Raw genomic sequence first — 14,452 nt, forward strand, 5'->3', positions numbered from 1 at the left:
TACTTGCCATGATCCGTAGAACTGCATGCAAATACCTAGGTGATAGTTGAGTTTTGCATTGTCAAGGTCATTCTCTAAGCAGTCTGAGCATGTTTTCCAGCAGGCATTTTCATACTGCTGCAGTGGTTCGGCGGGTAATTATTCTGTCTATCATTGTCCATTATCATTAGAAAACTTATTACATAAATATGTAAGTTTTTATTTTACAAAAAGATTTAAATTACGATGATCAGACATTTAGTTGACCACAATAGCAGGGAGGGAGGGCTGAAACAATAAAGTGACTACATGTATTTCAGGTCACGACCAGGTCACGATCAGGTCACGGTCAGGTCACAACCAGCCAAACCAGGTCAGGATCACCAGGTCAGTGCTGGATAAATAATTAGTTAACTTTTATTGCCATGACATGTGATTGAATAAGTTGTATAATAATAGCCAAGGCATTGAACTTAGACTTTTTTGATTTGATCACTTGGCCAGACACTACAGAAGATACCTAGCTATCTGCATGTAACCTTTGAAAAAGAGTAAGATAAAGTAGGAGAGTGAAAGATGGAGAGGGAAAGGGAGGAAGGAAAAAAGAGAGGGAGGAAACAAGAAAGAAAGGAAGAGGGGGAGGAAGAGAGATAGATAAAATGATGAGATAAGGAGAGGATCAGTAGAAAATGAGAGAGGAGACAAGAGAAAAGAGAAAAATAGAGAGAAAGAGAGGAAAGACAGAAAGTTAACAAAATAGGGAGATTGAGGGGTAATAAAGAGAGAGAGAGAGAGAGAGAGAGAGAGAGAGAGTGAGAGTGAGAGTGAGAGTGAGAGAGAGAGAAGGGCAGTGAGAGAGAAGGGCAGTGAGAGAGAGAGAGAGAAGGACAGTGAGAGAGAGAGAGAGAGAGAGAGAGAGAGAGAGAGAGAGAGAGAGAAGGGCAGTGAGAGAGTCTGGGAGAGAGAAGAATGAGAGAGAGGAAATTTTGAGAAAGGAGAGTAAGATGGAGGAGAGTGAGATAGGTATAATAAAGAGAGCGAGATAGAGAAGTCAACTATGAGATCAACATCTCTCTCATAGTTGCCAAGTTATTGACAACATATTAAAATGGTAAATCACAACATAACTATCTACAACCTCAATCAATAGGCTATCTATTGACAAATGCAATACGTGACTTTTCATGAGTGATGAACTACTTGAACAAGGCTTCACTGATCATCACCTTTGATGATTATTTTTATGCGGTATGCAACAGCCTAAGCTCAGCTTAAAACTAACCTATATTGTCCTTCGACCTGTGTAACACTAATGTTCTACCTTCTAGCAAACATCTCAGGGCTTATGTGAACTTACTTGAAGCAGCGATGCTGACGAATGGCTCAGTGAGAGAAGTCAACTCATACACTTCAGCTTTCCACCAAAAACACATCGACATGTTGTAAGCTGGCAGGGTCATTAGAGCATTATAGTAGTTATACTGAGAAAGTTCCGGATTATAGAGAGAATAGAAATCTCCAGAGGTTGTCCCGAGATGAATAACTAAAAATATTTGCAGAAAGTGCCATCTTTTTTGGATAAGTGTATGTGCTTGCGTGTGTGCTTGTGCATGTATGTACATGTGTGCATGTATGTACATGTATGTATGTTTGTATGTATGTACATGTGTGCATGTATGTACATGTGTATATGTATGTAAATGTATGTATGTCTGCATGTATGTATGTATGTGTGTACGTATGTACATGTGTGTATGTATATACATGTATTTACATGTACGTATGTATGTAGGTATGTACATACGTGTATGCATTTATGAATGTACATACATATTTACATAGGGATATGAGATCGTTCAGGGATATGAGATCCCACGGCTGCCACCGGTGTAAAGATATATATATTTTACAAATGTATATAGCACAGCTAAAAGCATACAAAATCAACCGCATAACATGATGTTTCCAGGTGCTTTGCTCTCTGGTCCTTTGACACTCCTTGTATGTTTTTCTTCTGGCACGCTCCACCCTTAATTGCCAAAAACTGGACTCGACTATAGTTCTGGCCTCTAGGGTTGACTCGGCAGCTGACTCGGTTGCCTTACTGAAGGCAGTATTTTTGGCCAAGTCGATAACCTGCTCAGTCTCTCCAGCGATGTCTATCCATGTCTCTGGTTTCAACTCGGCTGGCCTGATGCATGGGCCTTTTTTGGCTTTAGGCCTGCTTGTCTCCTGCCGCCACATAAGATTCCCTTGTGAGTTAATATCATACGATTTGCAATCGCCAAAATAATTTTTTTATCATGTTTGTTTATTAGATATCGGTAGAAGACGTTCAGACACTTGGCAAAGCTGCGGAGTGTTTTCTTATGCTTGACTATCATAAGCAAAATTGCTTCTATGCTGCACACGTAACATGACTTATTTCATCAATCGTCTTCTTGCCTCACAACGCATCAAAGAGCTATGCACTGACAAGGTAAGTACTTAACTTGGTCAGCTACAATTCAATGTTGTATGCAAGCTCACACTATTTGCGATGAACAAACGCAGCAAAAGAAAAGATTTTTTTAAGTTAATTCAGTTCAATGATGCCGATTTGTGCTCCAAAAATAATGGCTTTGCAAAATGTATATGCAATGCAACCACATTTATCATAGCCTAAGCGATTTGATTATAGACAGAGAAATAAAAAGGACAGACAGTTATAACCAAAACAGTTATCCCTAGATTGATAAATATATCGATCAAAATTGATATAGATATTGATAGAGATTGTAATGGCGTAAAGTCATTAGAAGCCGACTAGCTTACTGGAATTTTCCATTGGCAGTGTACAAGGCCACTTGGCAATGGCCTACCACTTGCTGGAGAGTTGCTTGCCAGCAAGTGGCAGACAACTCTCATTATTTCTCATTGTTTATAAGTTGACTTTTAGTACCATTTTCCATTGGCATTGCGCCAGGCTAATAGCAAGTGGTAAGCAACTCTCATCACTTCTCATTGTTTATAAGCTAGTTTTTAATACCCAGACAATGCCGAGAGACACAGCCAGTCTATATATATTTCTCAAAGCATTTGGATATGTGTATGGATATGTGTATGGATATGTGTGTCCCTCCAGCTATAGATCTTAAAATCTTGATATTAAATTTGGTATTTCTGATGGATTTGAACTCACGACGAACGCATCGACAAGGTTCTTCTCCAGATGGGTGCTCTACCACTAAGCCAGAACATCATAGTGATCAGTTACGTTATCATATACCGCCTACCCTATGCGCGCGCCAATTATTTTAGCCTTGCATCCACGAGTTACGATGCTTCTGTTCAGAAATCTGAAAACCTTTACTTGTAGTTGTTTTATTTGATTTTAATTTAGTTGTCCTGCACAAAACTTTTTTGTCATGGCATGAAGTTTGAAAGTTACAGTTGTTTGACCAATTTTTAAAACTTTTACAGTTGTTTTTATTTTCTCTCTTAATTTATTTCTAAACAAAACACTTCTCTCATGATATGTAGTTTGAAAGTAAGAATGGCAAATGCTGTTATATGTTAAATACAAATCAATTTTCTGTCCAAATACTCTTCTATTACACGGGCAGTACAGCTAGTAAATATATATATATAAATATATATATATATATATATATATATATATATATATATATATATATATATATTTATATATATATATGTATATATATATATAAATATATATACATATTTGTATAATATATATAGGAACCCATGAATCTCAAGCAATAAACCAGGAACATACATGCAGAGAGTGTGTGTGCAGTACGACTTTGCCAAAACGATTTAGCGTCTTGCTTCTTTTAAACATTTCGTCTTTTGTTAAACTTCGCCCACTTTTCTATTTAGTTATGCTCAGTTTTCTGTAGTTTTACTCGGTTGTCCAAGTGCTCTCATCGGTGAACAAACTTTCTCAATGGCAGGAAGGCTATGGCTCTACCGCCCCGGTCACAACGCTCTACCGCAACCATATTGCTATACATGTAAAATGACAAAGATATTGATAGATTGATATCAATAAAAATTAATAAAAATATTGATAGAAATTAATAAAGATACTGATAAACAATGACAAAGAAGTTGATAAAGATTATTAAAAGTATTGATAGACATTGATAAAGATTAATAAAGATATTGATAGAGAATTATAAAGATAGTGATAGAGATCTATAAAGATATGGATAGAAATTGATAAAGATACTAGTAGATACTGATAAAGAAATTGATAGATATTGATAGATATTGACAAAGATATTGATAAAGATTGATAAAGATATTATCTACTCACCTAGACAAAAGATTGAAGACAGCATTGTTAAAAGTTCATGCATTCGAACACGCTGAAACTTCTAGGCAGTGTATGGTACTAAAACTTCTAGGCAGTGTATGGTACTGAAACTTCTAGGCAGTGTATGGTACTGAAACTTCTAGGCAGTGTATGGTACTGAAACTTCTAGGCAGTGTATGGTACATGGTTTAAGCCCAGAGCCTAACCAGTCTAACGATTATTGATTTGAAATTACGTACTTGTCAACCTCCAATTTCCGATTCATATATTTCAACAAACGGATAGAATACTACAGGACATTAGCTTAACCATTCAAGTTGACTTAGAAAAGCTTCTTTTAGAGCTCAATTCAGTTATGTCTATATACTTTTATCGACAGGAAATAAATATGCGCGAAACGATAAATGAAATCATTCTAGTGTGTATAATTGGATTCTTTTCATTATTTCTGTCCTATTTACAGTTGCTATGCCGAGTCAAATATTAATGTTTGAGTACGCTTGAAATGCATACAACCCACTGTAAGTGGTTGCTATCCAAGCTTGTGTTCTCATAAACATTTATTCAGATATCTCATTGATGGATTAATTTCATATACGTGTATTTCGGACAAATGAAAGTCTTTACAAATACCGTAAGTTAATTGATTTTAGACTTGAAATAGCATTACATCATAAACATTATCAAAAGTTACACATTATAGCTTGAGCACTTCTCTCAAGCTCTCTTCAGTGCTTGAGAGAACTGCTCCAGAGAGAACTGCTCCAGAGAGAACTGCTCAAGAGAACTCCTCAATGATTGCTCTTGAGAAGCTCTCGTAATGTAGGGTGACAGGTAATGTAGGTACTCGTAATGGAGGGTGACAGCTACCAGCTGCTCTCTTTCTTCTCACCGTCGCCTATCCCAACGCTCGGAGTACCCGTGCAAGTTCTGTAGTAGTAAGTTACAGTACTCATAGCTGGAAGAAAATGAAAGTAAATCAGCCACAGAAGGAAATGAACATGTTTACTATCACCAACAGTGGCAAATGCAACGCTTTTGAGTAGTGGATATGTGGCAATTCATAGACAATACAACATTGAATGATAAGTACTTACTTTTTTGAAGTAGAAATTTAGTAGGTAATTTTCGAAGCGAAAACAATTGTCTCAGTAGCCGGAAAAGACAAATGTTCACATGAACTTCTGTTGGCTTCATACAACCTCGGTGAAATTTATAAACAATCTATTTCGGCATAGATATTTCGACAAAACATGACTGTATCTGTTTAACAATAGGCGGTCTAAACTGCCTCTATGCTGAAATAGATTGTTTATAAATTTAACCGTATGACTGAATCGAGAAAAGAAAAGACTGCTCTATAAGTTGGACAAATACACAGAAACAAATATTGCCATTTATATAGTAGATTTAGTGAGAAACATGGTCCTCATGATTATTTTTATATTACTATTGTGTGAGAAACTTAGGCTGTAATGATTATATTTACATTATTATCAGGTGAGGAACATAGGCCCTCTGAGCATAATGCACAATATCGAGTGAAGAATTTATGCCCAAGCAAAACTGTTGTACAGCGTCCAGTGATATATAATATAGGTCCTCATGATTGTTTTGTAGTATTATTGCGTGAGAAACATACACCTTACTGAGTGTATTTCAAACTATTCTGTGATGAACATGAGGCCTTGTGAGCATACTGCGCAATATCAATGGAGGAGCGTAGGCCTTCATGATTTTATTTATGTTCTTATTTAGTGAGGAAGATAGCTTTTGATGATTTCATTACTAAACAGTGAATAGTATAGGTTTATCGATTATATTTACAAAATCAAATAATCAGAAAAACAGGCTTTAGTTTTTTTATAATTATGATATTGTTGTATAAAAGTATTAGCAAAAGCAGACAGCACAATGGAGAAACGACTAAACACCGGAGGCATACACACTATTACAACGAACATGAAACCTAAAACATTAGAGGACCAGCAATAGAGACAGTTTTCATATATACTATTCTACACACAGCTTAGAAACCTATTAAACCTTAAACCTATTGGTGAGTTTAAGATGAAGATAAGGTCCCATCTTAGCTCTGCTTGGTGAACACTAGTGTCTACGCCTTATGCTGTCGACTTGGACCTGCAACTGGTTTACCTCTGCTATTTCGCACTGGCCCCATCGTCTCTACTTTTGTTTGATTGTTGATATACAATTGCTTAAAACTTTTCTTTGTTTTCCTTTTTGTATGTATGCAATTGTATGTACTATGTACTTGATGAAATAAATCACACACATACACCACACACACACAAACCTCTTGTGGAAGTAGCTCATGAGAGAAGAGACATTGATTGACATGCCAGAAAACCATTAAAAGATGTCAGACCTGTACCAGACATGACCAAGACAATTGGAGTTAGTCATCATATTCAACCATTACACACCCGTGACACTTAAAACTAGTTCACTCAATCGCTAACCGTGTGCAGCATAAAAACCAGAACATGGGTGCCTAAACACCTTCTCACAGGCTAACAGAGACATCTATAACACAGAACAGCTCCAACGACTCAGGGTCTGTCTATCAATCGATCTATCTCTCTCCTTCTCAAGGACCTGCTGAGGCTCCCTCCGCTTGCTGAGGAGCGTTTCTCTGCTTTGGGAGCCTCCCTCTCTTCCATCTGCCTCTTGAGCCTTTATATTTGTGCTACCTATAGAGCCTCTTTCTCCACCATCAGCTGATTCTCTTCTGCTTCCCTATCTCAAGTCCCAAGCCTCTATATAGATGTATAAGGACTGGCATGACTCTCAGTTGACTGTTAAAACTCGCAGCTGTATAGACCAAGCGTGCAAACATAGATGACTTTTCGAGTAAGGTTGTAACTTTTATTGGCTATTTTAACCTTATGTCAGTAATATAATTATTCAGAATTTTGTTAGTTGTGTACTTTAATTGTTGGACTTACAGAATAAAGAAGTACCTTTTACTGATAAATATCAGTAATGCTTACAATAGCTTAACACCTCCACTTGTACCTACCTGAACCAGCAATAATCAAATTAGTTGCCACATGACAAAGCAAAAGTACACAAACTGAACATAGTCAAAATAGAATGAAATGACAAAGCAAATTAAACACTGATGTTATGTTTGGGTTTGGATTAGTTATGCATAATATAATTTCTCCACATTCACCCATAACGGTTTATGGTGGTTTGGCCGAAATTTTATTGGACTAAACACACATTTGCCTAAAGGTCATTTGTCGAAATTGAAGCTTTTCGCCAAAAAGTGTAGTTTTGGTCAAGAATTTAGGCTATTGGTCAAAAACTCAAGTGGTTTAGTCAAAAATAATAATACTAGACAAAAATATTATTAACTTGCTGTAATACCCGGCGTTGCCCGGGTAATAAAAAATGCTTTGAAAATTTTTTATTTGTATTTAACATATACCAACAATTGCCATTCTAGCTTTCAAGTTACATATCACGAGAAAAGTGTTTTGTGTAGTTGAAATAAGTTAAGAGAGAAAATAAAAATAACTGTAAAGGTTTTCAAACTTTGACAAACAACTGTAACTTTCAAACTTCCTAACTTGAAAGAAGTGTTTCAGTGAAATAAATTAGGATGAAAAATAAAAATTTAAAGGTGTTTAGAAGTACATGTGAAATCACTAGCAAGTAATGGCCAACTATAGTCTGATTTGCTACGATTACAATGAAAAATGATTTGGCATACCATTATATGATTTTAATTCGTTTCAGTGTTGGCATGCAAAAATCGGCGTACCAAATCGCATGGCAACACTGGCATGCAAAAATATCGTAGGCTATAGACATACATAGAGAGGTATAGAAACCTATAGTAATTATCTAATGCAGTCACCTCCTGGTTAAAACCATCCAAATCATCATCATTAAAAATAGTAATGGCAAAGTTTCTCGCATGAGAGGCCGATGTGGAGTCATTATCGATTTGCAGAAACACTGCGTTTGTGTTACTGCGCCAGTAGTGAGTGAGTTGAGAAATCTCGGGGTCGACTGCCTTCTTGGCAATGATGTCATCGATCATGTGGTTGGTGTCACTGTTAGGAGAGGTTGAGATTCAAAATACAATGTCCGGTGGGGAAAACCCCATTGAGATGGATGTTGCAGTTTTTTTCGAGGACAGCCCAATGTTAGTGCAGCCATCAAGGCTGTGGATGACTTTGCGCAATTAGCCTCTGGCAGTATGGGTTTCTGCAGGTTGAGGACCAAGATGTCGTCATCGAGTTTGCCAAAGGTCACTGGACCGTTAGTTGGCGGTGGTCTGGAGAGCTACCTAATGGGCTACAGATCAGGATCTCCAAGTATAAATGTGCTTAGGCACCTCAGTTATGAGAGCGCTATTGCGCCAAACTAAAGAGTTGGATCTCGAAAGGCTGACTGAAGTGGTGGCATGGGCATGTAGAAGGCACCATTTCACTGCTGGCAGTGGTTCAGCCGGCAAAAAACAAAGTGCGCTCAGTCATGGATTACCATAGAGCTGAATGCATTTGTCGAGTGTTTGGTGTACTGGTGATGACATGGTGGTGGTGTGCGCTGATAAGATTAGAAAATGGCGACAGCTGCAAAGCGCGCTAAAGCTGTTAGACCTTAAGTTCGCATACCTGCAGATTCACATTTCTAAGGACCTGTGGAAGTATCAGGTCGTGAGGTGCAAGGGTGTGCACTATGCCTTAACTCGACTGGGTTTAACCTGTCATGTAAACCAAGAATCATGACCTCAATTCTTAAAAAGGTTCTGTCATTAGACTAATGTGTTCGTCGTGGTACTGATCACTATATTGATGATATAGTGGTTTAGGAGTCTGTACTGAGTGCTAAAGAGTTGAAAAACCTTTTGGCTAGGTATAAGCCCAAAAAAAGGAGCCTGAGGACTTAGATGGAAGCCGGTTGCTGGGTGTTGCTTTGCAGAAAGATTTCAGTTGGCATCTACAAATGTCGAGGGGAACAGCTCTTTCTGAGCACAATTTTGAGCCATCAACGCTCACAAAGAATGAGCTGTTTTCGATATGTTGATGACTGGTTGGCCACTACCCGTGGCAGGGTGGCTTTGCCCACACTGCAGTTTTTTAAAGTGGCTAGGCTGCAGTGGAGCTTAGGACTCTCTTGTTGGGAAGATACTCAGCAGTCTGGCTGGTGAGCTCTTGGCAGGAGCCTGCTGCAAGGACTCAGTCAAAAAAATTTGGAACATAAACCCTCGCGGTTCCGTTACAGTGTGGACTGATGCAAGCACCCTTCGAATGATCGTGGCCTTAGAGGTCACGGGCAATATTGTAGAAAATGCTTCATGGCTATGAAAGGAGTCTGACCATCAGCACATCAATGTTGCTCAGTTTAAGGCAGTTAGCAACAAATCTATTAGACTGTATTTCTACCATCCATTTTTTGTAAGTTTTATTGATGACATAGCTGTACCCATTTGATGCCACAAGTAAATCTCCTTGGTCCCGGCTGGATAAATCTCATACTTCACGGCACTAGAAAAATAGATTTTAGTTATGGTTATCTTTCTATAAACCACCGGCAGATTCTCAAACATGTGAGACGGGAAAACTGCATTACATTACCACCATGAACATATATAACACATGTGAATGGTACATGGAGTTTTTATTTCTTTTTCAGTTCTGCTCTCAGTTGATGTCTCAGATGTTTTTTGTACCACCTGATAACATGACTGCATAGATGTTCATCTCAATCGATGTTGGTCAATAATTCCATTACTTGAATCGATCTAGAAATTTTGTACCTGAAATTTCTGTCAAAATTTGATATCAAAATTTTGACATCAAATTTGTGTTTTCTTTTGCCTACAATTGGTGAGTGAATCCCACAGACATTATTGTGTAGTTAGTGTATAAAAACTATTTATTGTCATAATGATGATTTGTTAAAGAAGTGATAGTTTTCTGGTTATGTTTATTGTATGGTTGTTGCTAATAATATTTACGCTTATCTAGACTAACTTATCATCAATGTCACTGTTGTTGAAGTCATCTGGTCCTGGATCAAGTTGCATGATTGACGACCAGGAATTTGACCCGTTTTAAACAAAATAATATTATCATATCGTATGCAGTGCTATCAATACGTGTATTAATAATTATGAAAGAGTTATGCTTAATAACTTCATTAACAGATTTTCATCTTCAACTTTAAAATTAATGTATAACTTTCGCTAAAAATCAGATTTTTTACATCGATGTGTTTACACTTTTATGGCTCAACTTCATGTCATGAAAGAAACGGATACTTTCTATGTGGTGTACTTCTACTTTTAGATTTATAGCGTGTAATAAAAAAGTTTGGTAGTTATTATGACACGGAACTCCCACCATTGTCACCACGGGATAGAGCTTTTTAGATGGAATGGTGGCCCCGAGGAGAGCTGAGATGGGAGAGAGGAACTAATGAAGTGACTATCAGTCGGTACTCATATTTATAGACTGCTAGCGTGCGTAATAGAGTTCTCTGAACTCATCGCCGTTTATTCAAATCTGAGCAGTCAATTATAATGCACTCACTTAATACATGTTAGTTGTAGTATAATATTATATGTATGTTTTATATTAGCAAACTTTTATGTTAACCATTTATTACCATATTGTTTTAAGATTTGCATGTTACTATATAAATACTAAAAAAATTATTAATACTCGTATTGCGTGATTAGTTAGTGACAAATATTATCGTTTTTGTATTTGAAATATTTTATTGTGGCAACGGTTGACCTAATTATTGTGCAGCCAATCAACTGTAGATTTTTCCCTTGGTTTGCTATATAACCTTTCAGTTTTGTCATTGCTGTTGTGTTACTGCTTGGTGCTGCGAGATATAATACCAATAAAGATACTGCGTTCTTTACAATAGCTCTGCTTGATTTTCAAAAGCAATTAGTGTATAAAATTCTTATCACTGTTTCTGACTTTAGCATTATGATATTAGCCAGCGTATCATAGCTGCATTCACTATAAGTGCTATTGACCGTACATCAAGAATTATTGCAATTGGCTTACTAGGGTGTAACAGTTGAGAAAAGACACCATCGAGTCTGTTTATCGGCTCGCCCTTGTCTGTTTATCGGCTTACCTTCTGTTGTATTATGGGATTTGTTAGGCTCAGGCTATATTGGTGTCTGAGCTCAAGGCAGTACAGGTGGTCTTGGTAATTACGGTGAGTGCATAAAGCTGGATAAAGCTAGTGGGTAAAGCTAGTAGATTAGCTAGTGTAAGGCAGTATAGGGGAGGATATAAGGAAGTGTAACGAAAGACAGAGGCTCTTCTTCATCTTCACATCAGTACATGTGAGTACATCGATTTATACAACACCTTCGAGTCTGTTTATCGGCTCACCCACGAGTCTGTTTATCGGCTCACCGTCGAGTCTGTTTATCGGCTCACCCATGAGTCTGTTTATCGGCTCACCCCTGAGTCTGTTTATCGGCTCACTATCGAGTCTGTTTATTGGCTCACCCATGAGTCTGTTTATCGGCTCATCCATGAGCCTGTTCATCGACTCATCGAGTTTGCGTGAACTCGCTCTTGATTTGGGAGTCGTCTATCCTTGTCTAGTACAATTTACTTCACTGGTGGCAGCAGTAGGATTTTTTCTGTTAGAGCAATCTAGACGAACCCAGAATGTCTGCACACACTCGATGACAGACAAGGTTACACTAAAGCACTAGGTCACACTACAGACGGCACACTAAAGCAGCTGTCCCACCACATCATCCCATCCCTGCACCCACATTTGATGGAACAGAAGATTCAGAAGAACAGAAGGACACATTCACCACTAGCTATAAAGCCATTGCTAAACATAACAGATGGAGTGATGTTGAGAAAAAGCTACGTTTGCGGCTATCCCTAAAGGGCCCTGCTACAATGGGAACTACTGGCGACTCATGTGAGGAAGTGTACGATAAGCTACAATCACAGTATGGACTCACTACAGATCTGGCAAATACTCTTTTGAAGTTAAAACCTAAAGAAAGCGTTCACAAATTTGGGGAAAAAGTAATGACATTGGTGAAAAAGCGTACCTGAATTTAACGACCGATCAACAAGACCAGCAAACGAAACAGGACATTTTGTGTGCAGTGTCAACAATGCTACAATTGACATCAACATTACGGTTGTCACCACCAAGTTCTCTTGCAGAGGCAGTAGATATCATCCATAAATATTGCTCAATGACGACTGATGATGTAGGGATCCACCGGTTAGAGACAGAGGATGTCCAAGACCTGAAGAAGCAAATAGAAGCTGCAGGCTGAAGAGTTTCGCAACTCTCAGAAGGAAATGCTGGATAACTTTGCTTCCATGCAAATAGAGCTAACCCAAAAAATGGTGGAATCACAAAGGCAGTTGGCAACCTCTCAGCGTGAGCTGTTAAATGGAGTGGCAGTCAACCGGAAGCCTCGAACCACCAAGGACATACGCTGCTACAATTCCCAGGTTTAGGATATATTTCTCGTGACTGCAGGCAAAAGAAGGTGGGAAACGAATCAGTTCAGCAGTCATAGACCCCGGGCGAGCTGAACCAAACCTAAGTGGTGACACACTAGTTAGTTTCTGTTAACCTTCCAAGGCCACATCATCTTATGTTCAGGCTCAGGTAGGAAAGACAAAATTTACGCTTCTTCTCGATAGTGGTTGTTCCTGATCCATAATTTCTAAAAAGGTCTTGCAACAGCTACCCCCGTCTTCCTTTACCCACCCCCTCCCAGTTAAAGGCTAGGGTGTGCTTGCAGATAGCCAACGAATTCCATTAGAAGGGACAACGAAAGTCACATTGAAGATAGGCAATGAAGTATTTGTAACGAACTTCATCATTGCCAAAATAGATAACCATATCCTGCTGGGTTTTGACTCCTTCAAGAACTTTAACTGCCAGATGGATTTCAAGAACAATCAGCTGGTCTGCCAAGAGCGGAATATCGACTGCTGTGCTGCCAATAGAGAGCCCTTGCAGGTCAAGGTCCAGGCCAAATACACTATATCCATGCCACCCCGGAGTGAGAAGCTCGTTCAAGCTACACGTGTAGGTGTAGGTTGAATCGCATTTGGAGACATGAGGCAGCATGTATAGAGCACACTGGAGGGCTGCCAGGGCTAGTAGTGGCCTCGTCCATACATCAACCTAAAAATCAAGATGTCTGTATACGCATAATGAACTATTCAGAGGCGGAATTAGAGCTGAAGTCAGGACAGGTCATTGCAAGCTGTTCCATGGTCGGGGCGGTGGAAGATAACCCAAACATGGGGACCTCCAACGAAACATTTCCGGAAGACCTTGAGAATGCTTTTCGACAGTCGTGTCATAAGTTGGACAATGACCAAGTAAAAAGGGCAACGGGGTTACTGCAGAAAAATCAGTCAACTTTCAGTACAGACAAGTATGATCTTGGAAGAACAGCTGTTGTCCAGCATACCATTCCTTTGGTTAGAGATGCACAACCCATCAAACAAAGGCCTTACCGGCATGGCCCTGTTCAAGAGGCAGAAATAGAAAAGCAATTGCAAGAACTCAAGGAACATGGTTCAGTCAAGGAAGGCCATGGTGTTTGGAGCTCCCCAGTTGAGTTGGTGAAAAAGAAAGATGGCAGCTGGCATTTCTGTGTAGACTACCGTAAGCTGAACGAACTCACCACCAAGGATGCATACCCCCTCCCTAGAATTGATGACAGCTTGGATGCCTTGGGTGGTAGCAAGTGGTTCAGTACTCTAGATCTTGCCAGTGGTTATTGGCAAGTGGAGCTAAAAAATTCTGCCAAAGAAGCTGCCACTTTTACTACCAGATCGGGTCTTTGGGAGTGGCAAGTCCTTCCTTTCGGCCTTACCTCAGCACCATCTACCTTCGAACGGTTAATGGAAACAGTTCTACGGGGCTTGCATTGGCGCTCACTTAGAACGCTTAAAAGAAGTCTTTTACAGACTCAAGGCGGCCGGATTAAAGCTGAAGGCATCTAAATGCACGATTTTTGGGGAGAGAGTGCATTACCTGGGGCATGTGGTTAGCGCCGATAGGGTGGAAACAGATGCAACCAAAGTTGAAGCTGTCAGTGAATGGCCCTTGTCCAAGCATGAATCTGATGTCAGA

This window comes from Watersipora subatra, chromosome 2 (genome assembly GCF_963576615.1).
Source record: "Watersipora subatra chromosome 2, tzWatSuba1.1, whole genome shotgun sequence".
In the NCBI taxonomy this organism is placed as follows: Eukaryota; Metazoa; Bryozoa; class Gymnolaemata; order Cheilostomatida; family Watersiporidae; genus Watersipora; species Watersipora subatra.